We start from the raw sequence: 11,271 nt of genomic DNA on the forward strand, positions 1-11,271 counted from the left end.
TTAGGTTTAGGGTTAGGGCTATTGTTAGGGTTAGTTTTAGAGTTTAGTTGAGGGTAAGGGTTAGGGTTAGGTTTAGGGTTTGGGTTTCTTGTTAGGGTTAGGGTTAGAGTTAAGTTGAGGGTAAGGTTGAGGGTGAGGTTTAGGTTTAGGGTTAGGGTGAGGGTTAGGGTTATTGTTACTGTTATGGTGTGGGTTAAGTTTTCGGTGATGGTGAGGCTGAAGGTGAGGGTTATGGTTTTGGTTGGGTTAGGGTTAGTGTTAGGGTTAGGGTTAGGGTGAGGTTTAGGGTTTGGGTTAGGGTTAGCCTTAGGGCTAGGCTGAGGGTGAGGTTGAGGGTTAGAAAGTTAGGGTTAGGGTGAGGGTTAGTCATAAGTTTAGGTGGAGGTTTAGAATGAGGTTTAGGGTTAGGATTAGGGTTTGGGTGAGGGCTAGGGTGAGGGTGAGTGTTATTGTTCGCGTGAGGTTGAGGTTTAGGTTGAGAGTTAGATTGAGGGTTAGGGTGAGGGTTAGGATTAGCGTTAGGGTGAGGGTGAGGTTTAGGGTTAGAGTTAGGGTTAGGGCGAGTCTGATTGTGAGGGTTAGGGTTAGGGTTAGTGTTAGAGGTAGGGTAGTTCGAGGGTTAGGGTGTGGGTAAGGGTTAGGCTTAGGGTTAGGATTAGGTTTAGGGTAAGGTTTAGGGTGAGTGTGAGGTTTAGGGTTAGGGTTAGGGTTAGGTTTAGGGTAGGATGAGGGTGAGGGTGAGGGTTAGGTTTAGGGTGAGTGTTAGGGTTAGGGTTAGGGTGAGAATTAGGGTTCAGGTTAAGTTTAGGGTTAGGATGAGGGTTAGGGTTAGGGTTAGTGTTAGGGTGAGGGTTAGGGTTAGGGTTAGGGTGAGGGTGAGGGTTAGGATGAGGATTAGGGTTAGGATTAGGGTTAGGGTGAGGACTATGATGAGGGTGAGGGTTAGGGTTAGTGTTAGCATGAGGTTTAGGTTTAGGGTTGTTATGAGGGTGATGCTGAGGGTGAGGGTTATGTTTAGGTTTAAGGTTAGGGTTAGGATTCCGGTTAAGCTTAGGCTTAGGCTGAGGGTAATGGTGGGGGTGAGGATTAGATTTAGGTTTAGGGTTATTTTTAGTGTTACGGTTAGGGTTAAGATTGCAGTGAGGGTGAGGCTGAGGGTGAGGGTTATGTTTAGGGTAAGGGTTAAATTTAGGCTTAGTGTTATTGTTAGGGTAAGGGTTAGAGTTATGGTGAGTTTGAGGGTGAGGGTGAGGGTTAGGGTTAGGGTGAGGTATAGGGTGAGGTTTAGGTTTAGGGTTATGGTGAAGGTTTGGATGAGGGTTAGGGTTAGAGTAAGGGTGAGGTTTAGGGTTAGTGTGAGGGTTAGTGTTAGGATTAGGGTTAGGGTGAGGTAGGTGTTAGGATTAGGGTTATGGTTAGTGTTAGGGTTAGGTTAAGGGTTAGGATTAGTGTTATTGTTAGGGTTAGGATTAGAGTTACTGTGAGGTTGAGGCTGATGGTGAGCGTTAGGGTTAGGTTTAGGGTGAGTTTTAGGATTAGGGTTAGGATTAGTGTTACGGTAAGGCTAAGGTTTATGGTTAGACTTAGGTTTAGGGGGAGGGTTAGGTTGAGGGTTAGGGTTAGGGTTACTGTTAGGGTTAGGGTTAAGGTGAGGGTTAGGTTGAGGTTTAGGGTTCGGGTTAGGGTGAGGTTTAGGGTTAGGGTGATAGTTAGGGTGAGGGTGTGGTTTAGGGTAAGAGTTAGGCTGAGGGTGAGGGTTAGGGTTACGGTTAGTGTTAGAGTTAGGGATAGGGTGAGGGTTAGGGTGAGGGTGAGGGTTAGGGTGAGGGTTAGGTTTAGGGTTATGGTGAGGGTTTGGATGAGGGTTAGGGTTAGAGTGAGGGTGAGGTTTAGGGTTAGGGTGAGAGTTAGGGTTAGGATTAGGGTTAGGGTGAGGTAGGTGTTAGGATTAGGGTTATGGTTAGTGTTAGGGTTAGGTTAAGGGTTAGGATTAGTGTTATTGTTAGGGTTAGGATTAGAGTTACTGTGAGGTTGAGGCTGATGGTGAGCGTTAGGGTTAGGTTTAGGGTGAGGTTTAGGATTAGGGTTAGGATTAGTGTTAGGGTAAGGCTGAGGTTTATGGTAAGACTTAGGTTTAGGGGGAGGGTTAGGTTGAGGGTTAGGTTTAGGGTTACTGTTAGGGTTAGGGTTAAGGTGAGGGTTAGGTTGAGGTTTAGGGTTCGGGTTAGGGTGAGGTTTAGGTTTAGGGTGATAGTTAGGGTGAGGTTGTGGTTTAGGGTAAGAGTTAGGCTGAGGGTGAGGGTTAGGGTTACGGTTAGTGTTAGAGTTAGGGATAGGGTGAGGGTTAGGATGAGGGTGAGGGTTAGGCTTAGGTTTAGGATTAGGTTTAGGATAAGGGTAAGGGTGAGGGTTAGGGAGAGGGTTAGGGTTAGGGATAGGTTTAGGTTTAGGATTTGGGTTAGGGCGAGGGTGAGTGTGAGGATTAGGGTTAGGGTTAGGGTTAGGGTGAGGGTTAGGGTTAGGGTTTGGGTTACGGCGAGGGTGAGGCTGAGGATTATGCTTATGTTTAGGGTTATGGTTATGTTTAGGGTTAGGGTTAGGTTTATTGATAGTGTTACGGTGAGGTTTAGGGTTAGGTTTAGGGTTTGGATTAGGCTTAGGTTTAGGCTGATGGTGAGAGTGGGGGTGAAGATTAGGATTAGGGTTAGGGTTAGGGATAGGGTTATTGTTAGTGTTATGATTAGGATTAAGATTGCGGTGCGGGTGACCCTGAGGGTAAGGGTTATGGTTAGGGTTAAGGTTAGGGTTAGGATTAGGGATAGGCTTAGGGTTAGACTGAGGGTGATGGTGGAGGAGAGTATGAGGGTTAGGGTTAGGGTTATTTTTAGTGTTATGGTTAGGTTTAAGTTTGCTGTGAGGGTGAGGCTGAGGGTGAGGGTTATGTTTAGGTTTAGGGTTAAGTTTAGGGTTAGTGTTATTGTTAGGGAAAGGTTTAGATTTATGGTGAGGTTGAGGCTGAGGGTGAGGGTTAGTGTTAGGGTGAGTTGTAGGGTGAGATTTAGGGTTAGGGTTAGGGATAGGGTGAGGGTGAGGTTTAGGGATAGACTTAGGTTTATGGGGAGGGTTAGGGTGAGGTTTAGGGCTAGGGTTAGTGTTAGGGTTACGGTGAAGGAAAGGGTTAGTTTGAGGTTTAGGGATAGGGTTAGGCTTAGGGTGAGGGTGAGTGTGACGGTTAGGGTAAGGGTTAGGCTTAGGCTTAGGGTTGGGCTGAAGCTGAGGGTGGGGGTTAGGATTACGGTTAGGGTGACGGTTAGGTTTAGGGTTAGGTTGAGGGTTAGGATGAGAGTTAGTGTTAGGATTGGGATTAGGGTGACGGCTAGGGTGAGGGTGAGGGTTAGGGTAAGGCTTAGGCTTAGGCTTAGGGTTAGGATGAGTGTGAGGTTGAGGGTGAGGTTTAGGTTTAGGGTTATGATTAGGTTTATGGTTAGGGTGAGGGTTAGGACGAGGTTTAGTGTTAGGTTGAGGGTTAGGTTGAGGATGATGGTAAAGGTAAAGGTGAGGTTTCGGCTGAGAGTGAGGGTTTCGTTAAGGGCGAGGTATAGGGTTAGGTTTCGGGTTAGAATAAGGGTTAGGATTAGGGTAAGGGTTAAATTGAGGATTAGGTTTAGGGTTAGTGTGAGGTTTAGGGTGACGATGAGGGTTAGGGTTAGGGTGAGGGTGAGGGTTAGAATTAGGGTTTGGGTGATGGCTATGCTGAGGGTGAGGGTGAGGGTTAGGGTTTTGGTTAGGCTGAGGTTTAGGGTTTGGATTAGGGTTAGAGTCAGGTTTACGGTGAATTGTGAGGTTTAGGGTTAGAGTTAGGGTTAGGGTTATGGTTGGGGTTAGATATAGGGTGAGGTTTAGGATTAGGATGAGTGTTAGGGTTAGTTTGAGGGTGAGTGTTATTGTTAGGGTTAGTGTTAGGGTGAGGGTAAGCATTATGGTGAGGCTTAGGGTTAGGTTTAGGGTTTTGGTTAGGGTGAGGGTTAGGGTTAGGGTTAGGGTGAGGTTGAGGTTTAGGGTTAGATATAGGGTTAGAGGGAGGGTTAGGGTGAGGATTAGGGTTAGGGTTAGTGTGAGGGTGAGGTTTAGGTTGAGGTTTAGGGTTAGGGTTAGGGTTAGGGTTAGTGTGACGGATAGTGTTAGGGTGAGGGTAAGTGTTAGTGTGAGGGTTAGGGTTAGGGTGAGTGTTATGGTTAGGATGAGGGTTAGTATTATGGTTAGTGTTATTGTTAGGGTTAGGTTTAGGGTTATGGTTACAGTGAGGGTGACGGTTAGGGTTAGGGATAGGGTGAGGTTTAGGGTTAGGGTTAGGGTAAGGGTAAGGGTTTGGATGAGGGTTAGTGTTACGGTGAGGGTGAGGGTTAGGGTTCGGGTGAGGGTTAGGTTTAGGATTAGGGTTAGGGTGAGGGTGAGTTTTAGGATTAGGGTTAGGGTTAGGTTTAGGTTTAGGTTTAGTGTTAGGATTAGTGTTATTGTTAAGGTTGTGGTTAGATTCATGCTGAGGGTAAGGGTGAGGGTGAGGGTTAGGTTGAGGGTTAGGGTATGGATTAGGGTTAGGGTTAAGATTAGGGTTAGGGTGACGGTGAGGTTTAAGATTAGATTTAGAGTTAGGGGGAGGGTTAGTTCGTGGGTTAGTGTTAGTGTTAGTGTTAGGGTTAAGGTTAGGGTGAGGGTTAGATTGAGGTTAAGGTTTAGGGTTAGGATGAGGGTTAGGGTGAGGGTGACTGTGAGGGTTAGAGTTAGGATTAGGTTGAGGCTGATTTTGAGGTTTAGGGTTAGAGTTCTTGTTAGAGTTAGTGTTAGGATGAGGGTTAGGGTGAGTGTGAGGGTTAGGCTTAGGGTTAGGATTGAGATTAGGATAAGGGTTAGGGTTATTGTGAGGGTTAGGGTTAGGCTTAGGGTTAGGGTGAGGGTGAGGGTGAGGGTGAGGGTTAGGGTGAGGTTTAGGGTTAGGGTTAGGGTGAGAGTTAGGGTTCGGGTGAAGTTTAGAGTTTGGATGAGGGTTAGGGTTAGGGTTATGATGAGTGTGAGGGCTAGGGTTAGATTGAGGGTTAGGGTTAGGTTTAGGGTTAGGGTGTGGGTTTGTGTTAGGTTTAGTGTGAAGGTTAGCATTAGGGTGAGGGTTTGGATGAGGGTTAAGTTTATGGTGAGGGTGAGGGTTAGGGTTATGTTTAGGATTAGTTTTAGTGTGAGGGTGTGTGTTAGGATTAGGGTTATGGTTAGGGTTAGGGTTAGGTTTAGGATTAGGATTAGTGTTATTGTTAGGGTTAGAGTTTGAGTTCAAGTGAGGGTGAGGGTGAGGGTTAGGGTGAGGTTTGGTTAGGGGTAGGATTAGGGTCAGGGTGAGGGTGAGGTTTATGGTTAGATTCAGGGTTAGGGGGAGAGTTAGTTCGTGGGTTAGGGTTAGGTTTAGTGTTAGGGTTAAGGTTAGGGTGATGGTTAGGTTGAGGTTAAGGTTTAGGTTTAGGGTTAGGTTTATGATTAGGGTTAGGGTGAGGATGAGTGTGAGTGTTAGGCTTAGGGCTAGGCCTCGGCTTAGGTTTAGGCTGAGGGTGAGTCTGGGCGTGAGGATTAGGGTTAGGGTGATGGTTAGGTTTAAGGTTAGGGTGACAGTTAAGATGAGGGTTAGGTTTAGGATTAGGGTTAGGGTGAGGGCTAGGGAGAGGGTGAGGGTTAGGGTAAGGGTTAGGCTCAGGCTTAGGGTTAGGCTGAGTTTGAGGTTGAGGGTGAGGATTAGGGTTAGGGTGATGTTTAGGTTTATGGTTAGGGTGAGGGTTAGGATAAGGTTTAGGGTTAGGGGGAGGTTTAGGGTCAGGATGATCGTAAGGGTAAAGGTGAGGTTTAGGCTGAGGGTGAGGGTTAAGATAAGGTTGTGGGTTAGGGTTAAGTTTAGGGTTAGGGGAAGGGTTAGGGTTAGGGTTAGGGTGAGGGCTAGATTGAAGTTTAGGGTTAGGGTTACTGTGAGGTTTAGGGTGAGGGTGAGGGTTTGGGTTAGGGTGTGGTTTAGGATTAGGTTGAGGGTTAGCGTTAGTGTGAGGGTTAGTGTTAGGGTTAGTTTTAGTTTTAGGGTGAGAGTAAGTGTTTGGGTGAGGTATAGGGTTAGGGTGAGGTTTATGGTTAGGGTGAGGGTTATGGTTAGGTTTGTTGTTAGGGTTAGGGTTACTTTTTCAATGAGCGTGACGGATAGGGTTAAGGGGAGGGGGAGGCTTATTATTAGAGTTACGGTTAGGGTGAGGCTGAGGGTGAGGGTTAGGGTTAGGGTTAGTGTTAGGTTTAGGGATAGTGTGAGGGTTAGGGTTAGGCTTAGGCTTCGGCTTAGGCTTAGCCTTAGGCTGAGCATGAGGGTGAGGGTTAGGGTTAGGGTGAGGGTTAGAATAAGGTTTAGGGTTAGGATTAGTGTTAGGGTGAGGGCTAGCCTGAGGGTTAATGTGAGTGTTAGGTTTAGGGATAGGGTTAGGTTTAGGATTAGAGTTAGGGTGAGGGTGAGTGTGAGGGTTAGGGTTAGGGTTAGGCTTAGGGTTAGGGTGAGGGTAAGGGTTAGGGTTTGTGTTAGGGTGAGGGTGAGGCTGAGGATTAGGGTTTGGTTCAGATTTTGGGTTAGGGTTAGGGTTAGGTTTAAGGTGATGGTTAGGGTTAGGGTTATGCTTAGGATTAGGGTTAGGCTGAGGGTGAGGGTGTGGGTTAGGGTTAGGTTTGGGTTAAGGTGAGGGTGAGGCTGTGGATTAGGTTTACGTTTAGGGTTAGGGTTAGGGTTATGTTTAGGCTTAGGGTTTGGGTTAGCGTGAGGTTTAGGTTTAGATATAGGGTTAGGCGGAGGGTTAGGGCAAGGGTTAGGAATAGGGTTATTGTTAGGGTTAGGGTGAGGGTGAGGGTTAGGTTGAGGTTTAGGTTTAGGGTTAGGGTTAGGGTTAGTGTGAGGGTTAGGGTTAGGGTTAGGGTTAGGGTTAGGGTAAGTGTTAGGGTGAGGGTTTTGTTTAGGGTGAGGGTTATGGTTAGGGTGAGGGTTAGGATTAGCTTTAGGGTTATTGTTAGGGTTAGGTTTAAGGTTACAGTTACAATGAGGTTGAGTGTGAGGGTTAGCGTTAAGTTTAGGGTGATGTTTAGTGTTTGGGTTAGGGTTAGAGTGAGGGTTAGGGTGAGGGTGAGGTTTAGGGATAGAGTTACGGTTAGGGTGAGGGTTAGATTGAGGTTTAATGTTAGGGTTAGTGTTATTGTTAGGGTTAGGGTGACAGTTGGGGGGGTTATTTTTAGCGTTAGCGTTAGGGTTACGGTGTGGGTGACGTTTAGTGTTAGAATTAGGGTTAGGGTGAGGCTGCGTGTGAGGGTTAGCTTTAGGGTTAGTGTTAGGGTTAGGGTGAGGGTTAGGGTGAGGGTGAGGGTTAGAGCTAAGGTTAAGATTAGGATTAGGTTTAGGGTTAGAGTGAGTGTGATGGTTAGGGTTAGGGTTTGGGTTAGCCTTATGTTTAGGCTGAGGGTGAGGGTGAGGGTTAGGTTTAGGGTGAGGGTTAGAGTTAGGGTTAGGGTAAGGTTTAGTGTTAGGTTTAGGGTTAGGATGATGGTGAGGTTTAGGTGTAGAGTTAGGATTAGGGTGAGGTTGAGTGTGAGTGTTAGGGTTAGGGTTAATGTTAGGCTTAGGTTTAGGCTGAGGGTGAGGGTGAGTTTTAGGGTTAAGTTTAGAATGAGGTTTAGGTTTAGGGTTAAGGTTAGAATTAGTGTTATGGTGAGATTAATTGTAGGGTTAGAGTTAGGGTCAGTGTTAGGGTTAGGGTTAGGGTGAGTGTTAGGTTTCGGCTTAGGCTTAGGCATAGTCCGAACATGAGGGTGAAGGTTAGGGTTAGGGTTAGGGTGATGATTCGGTTTAGGGTTAGTGTTATTGATAGGGTTAGGGTTAGAGTTACGGTGAGGGTGAGGGTGAGGGTGTGGGTGAGGTTTAGGGTTAGGGTTAGGGTGGGGTTTACCGGTAGTATTAGGGTTACGGTTAGGGTGAGGTTTATGGTTAGGATTATGGTTAGGGTGAGGGCTAATGTGAGGTTGAGGGTTAGGGTTAGGTTTAGGCTTAGGCTTAGGGTTAGTCTGAGGGTGAGGTTGAGGGTGAGGGATAGGGTTAGGGTAATGTTTAGGGTTACGGTTAGGGTGAGGGTAAGGATGAGGGTTAGTGTTAGGGTGAGGTTTAGAGTGAGGGTGATGGTAAGCATAAAGGTGAGGATTAGGCTGAGGCTAGGGTTAAGAAAAGGGTGAGGGTAAGTGTTAGGGTGAGGGTTAGGGTTAGGGTGAGTTTGATGGTTAGTGTGAGGGTTAGACTTAGGGTTATGGTTATTGTTAGGGTTAGGATTAGGGTTACCCTTACAGTGAGTGTGAGTGTAAGGGTTAGGTTTAGGGTGAGGTTAGGGGAGGGTATTGGTTAGAATTTTGGTTAGGTTTAGGATTAGGGTTAGGGTGAAGGCTAGGGTGAGGATGAGAGTTAGGGTTAGGGTTAGAGTTAGGGTTAGAATTAGGGTTAGGGTGAGGGTGAGTGTGTGGGTTAGGGTTAGGTTTAGGGTTAGGCTTAGGGTTAGACTTAGGGTGAGGTTAGGGGTGACTGTTAGGGCTAGGGTGAGGGTTAGGGTGAGGGGTAGGATGAGGATTAAGGTTAGGATTAGGGTTAGGGTGAAGACTAGGGTGAGGTTTAGGGTTAGGGTTAGGGTTAGGGTGAGGGATAGGTTGAGTTTAGGGTTAGGATTAGTGTTATGGTTAGGGTGAGGGTGAGGGCTAGTTTTAGGATGAGGGTTAGGTTTAGGGTGATGGTTAGGGTTAGGGTTACGGTGGGGTCAGGGTTAGGGTTAGGTTGAGGGTTAGAATTAGGTTTAGGGTTAAGTTGAGTGTTAGGGTTAGGATTAGGGTGAGGGTTTGGATGAGGGTTAAGGTTACAATTAGTTTTAAGGTGAGTCCTAGGGTGAGGGTGAGGGTTATTGTTAGGGTTAGGGTGAGGTTTAGGGTTAGGGTTAGGGTTAGGGTTACAGTGAGGGTGAGGGTTAGGGTTAGGGTTAGAGTTACACTGAGGGTGAGGGTAAGGATCAGGGTTAGGGTGAAGTTTAGGGTTTGGGTTATGGTTAGGGTGAGGGTGAAGTTTAGGGTTAGAGTTAGGGTTAGGGGGAGGGTTAGGGTGAGCGTTAGAGTTAGGGTTAGGGTTAGGGTTAGGGTGAGTGTTAGATTGAGGTTTAATGCTAGGGTTTGGGTTATGTTTAGGATTAGGTTGACTGAGAGGGTGAGTGTGAGGGTTAGGGTGAGGTTGAGGTTTATGGTTAGGGTTACAGTGAGGGTGAAGGTTAGGGTAAGGGTGAGAGTTAGGGTTAGGGTCAGGGTGAAGTTGAGGGTTAGGATTAGGGTTAGGTTTAGAGTTACAGTGAGGGTGAGGGTGAGGGTGAGTGTAAGGATCAGGGTTAGGGTGAGGTTGAGGTTTAGGGTTATGGTGAAGGTCAGGGTGAGGTTCAGGGTTAGAGTTAGAGTTAGGGGAAGGGTTAGGGTTAGTGTTAGGCTGAGTGTTAGATTGAGGTTTAATATTAGGGTTAGGGTTACGTTTAGGATTAGGTTTACGGTGAGGGTGAGTGTGAGGGTTAGGGTTAGGGTTCAGCTTAGGGTTAGGCTGAGGATATGGTTGGGGATGAGGATTAGATTTAGAAAGATGGTAAGGTTTATGGTTAGGTTAAAGGTTAGGATGAGGGTTAGGGTGAGGGCTTGGGTGAGGGTGAGTGTTAGGTTTAGGTTTAGGCTTAGGCTTAGGTTTAGGCTGAGGCTGAGGGTGAGGGTGAGGGTAGGGTTAGGGTGATGGTTGGGATTCCCATTAGGGTGAGGGTTAGGATGAGGATTAGGGTTAGGGTGAGGGTTAGTGTGAGGGTGACAGTAAGGTTAAAAGTTATCGTTAGGCTGAGGGTGAGGGTTATGGTAAGTGTGTGGGTTAGGTTTAGGGTGAGGTTGAGGGTTAGGGTTAGCACGATGGTTAGGGTTAGTGTGAGGGTTAGTGTTAAGGTGAGTGTTAGTGTTAGGTTGAGGGTAAGTGTTAGGGTGAGGGTTAGTGTTAGGGTTAAAGTTATCCTTAGGATGTAGATTAGGGTTAGGGTTAGGGTTATTGTTAGGTTAGGGTTAGGGTTACGGTTAAGTTGAGGGGGAGGGTGAGTTTGAGGTTTAGGGTTAGGATGAGGTTCAGGTTTAGGGTTAGGGTTAGAGTTAGGGTTAGGGTGATGTTTAGGGTTAGTGTTAGGATAAGGATTAGGCTTAGGCTTAGGCTGAGCATGAGGGTGAGGGTTAGGGTTAGGGTTAGGGTGGGGTTTAGGGTTAGGGTTAGGGTGAGGATGAGGTTGAGTGTTAGATATAGGGTTAGTGGGAGGGTTAGGGGGAGGGTTAGGGTTAGTGTTAGAGTGAGGGTAAGTGTTAGGGTGAGGGTTAGGAATAGGGTTAAGGTTATTTTTAGGGTTAGGTTTAGGGTTACGGTTACCTTGAGGGTGAGGATGAGGGTTAGGGTTAGGGTTAGGGTGAGGTTTAGGGTTTGGGTTAGTGTTAGAGTTAGGTTTAGGGTGAGGGTGTGGTTTAGGTTAGAGTTAGGGTTAGGGTAAGGGTTATTGTGAGGGTTAGGGTTAGTGTTCCTTTTTAGGTTAGGGTTAGTGTGAGTGTTAAGGGGAGGGTTAGAGTTAAGGTTAGGATTAGGAATAGAGTTCGGGTGAGGGTGAGGGTTATGTTTAAGGTGAGTATTGGGGTTAGGGTTAGTGTGAGGGTTAAGGTGAGGGTTAGGCTTAGGCTTAGGGTTTGGTTTTGGGCTATGGTGAGGATGAGGGTTAGGGTTAGGGTTAGGGAGAGGGTTAGGATGAGGGTTTGTCTTAGTGTTAGGGTGGGGATTGGGGTTAGGTTTAAGTTTAATATTAGGTAGAGGGTGAGGCGACTGTGAGGTTAGGGTTAGGGTGAGGGTGAGGTTTAGGGTTAGAGTTAGCGTTAGGGTGAGGGTTAGTGTGAGGGTTAGGGTTAGGGTAAGTGTTACAGTTAGGGTTGGGTGAGGGTGAGTGTGAGGGTCAGTGTTAGTCTTAGGCTTAGGCTTAGGCTTAGGCTGAGCATGAGGGTGAGGGTCAGGTTTAGGGTTAGCATGCGGGTTAGGGTGAGGGTTAGAGTGAATGTGACGGTTAAGTTAGCGTTAGGGTGAGGTTTAGGGTTAGGGTTAGGGTTATGGTGAGGGTGAGAGTTAGGGTTAGGGTTAGGGTTAGG

The sequence above is a fragment of the Dipodomys merriami genome, unplaced genomic scaffold, assembly GCF_024711535.1.
Source record: "Dipodomys merriami isolate MVZ:Mamm:240054 unplaced genomic scaffold, mDipMer1.0.p SCAF_1302, whole genome shotgun sequence".
In the NCBI taxonomy this organism is placed as follows: Eukaryota; Metazoa; Chordata; class Mammalia; order Rodentia; family Heteromyidae; genus Dipodomys; species Dipodomys merriami.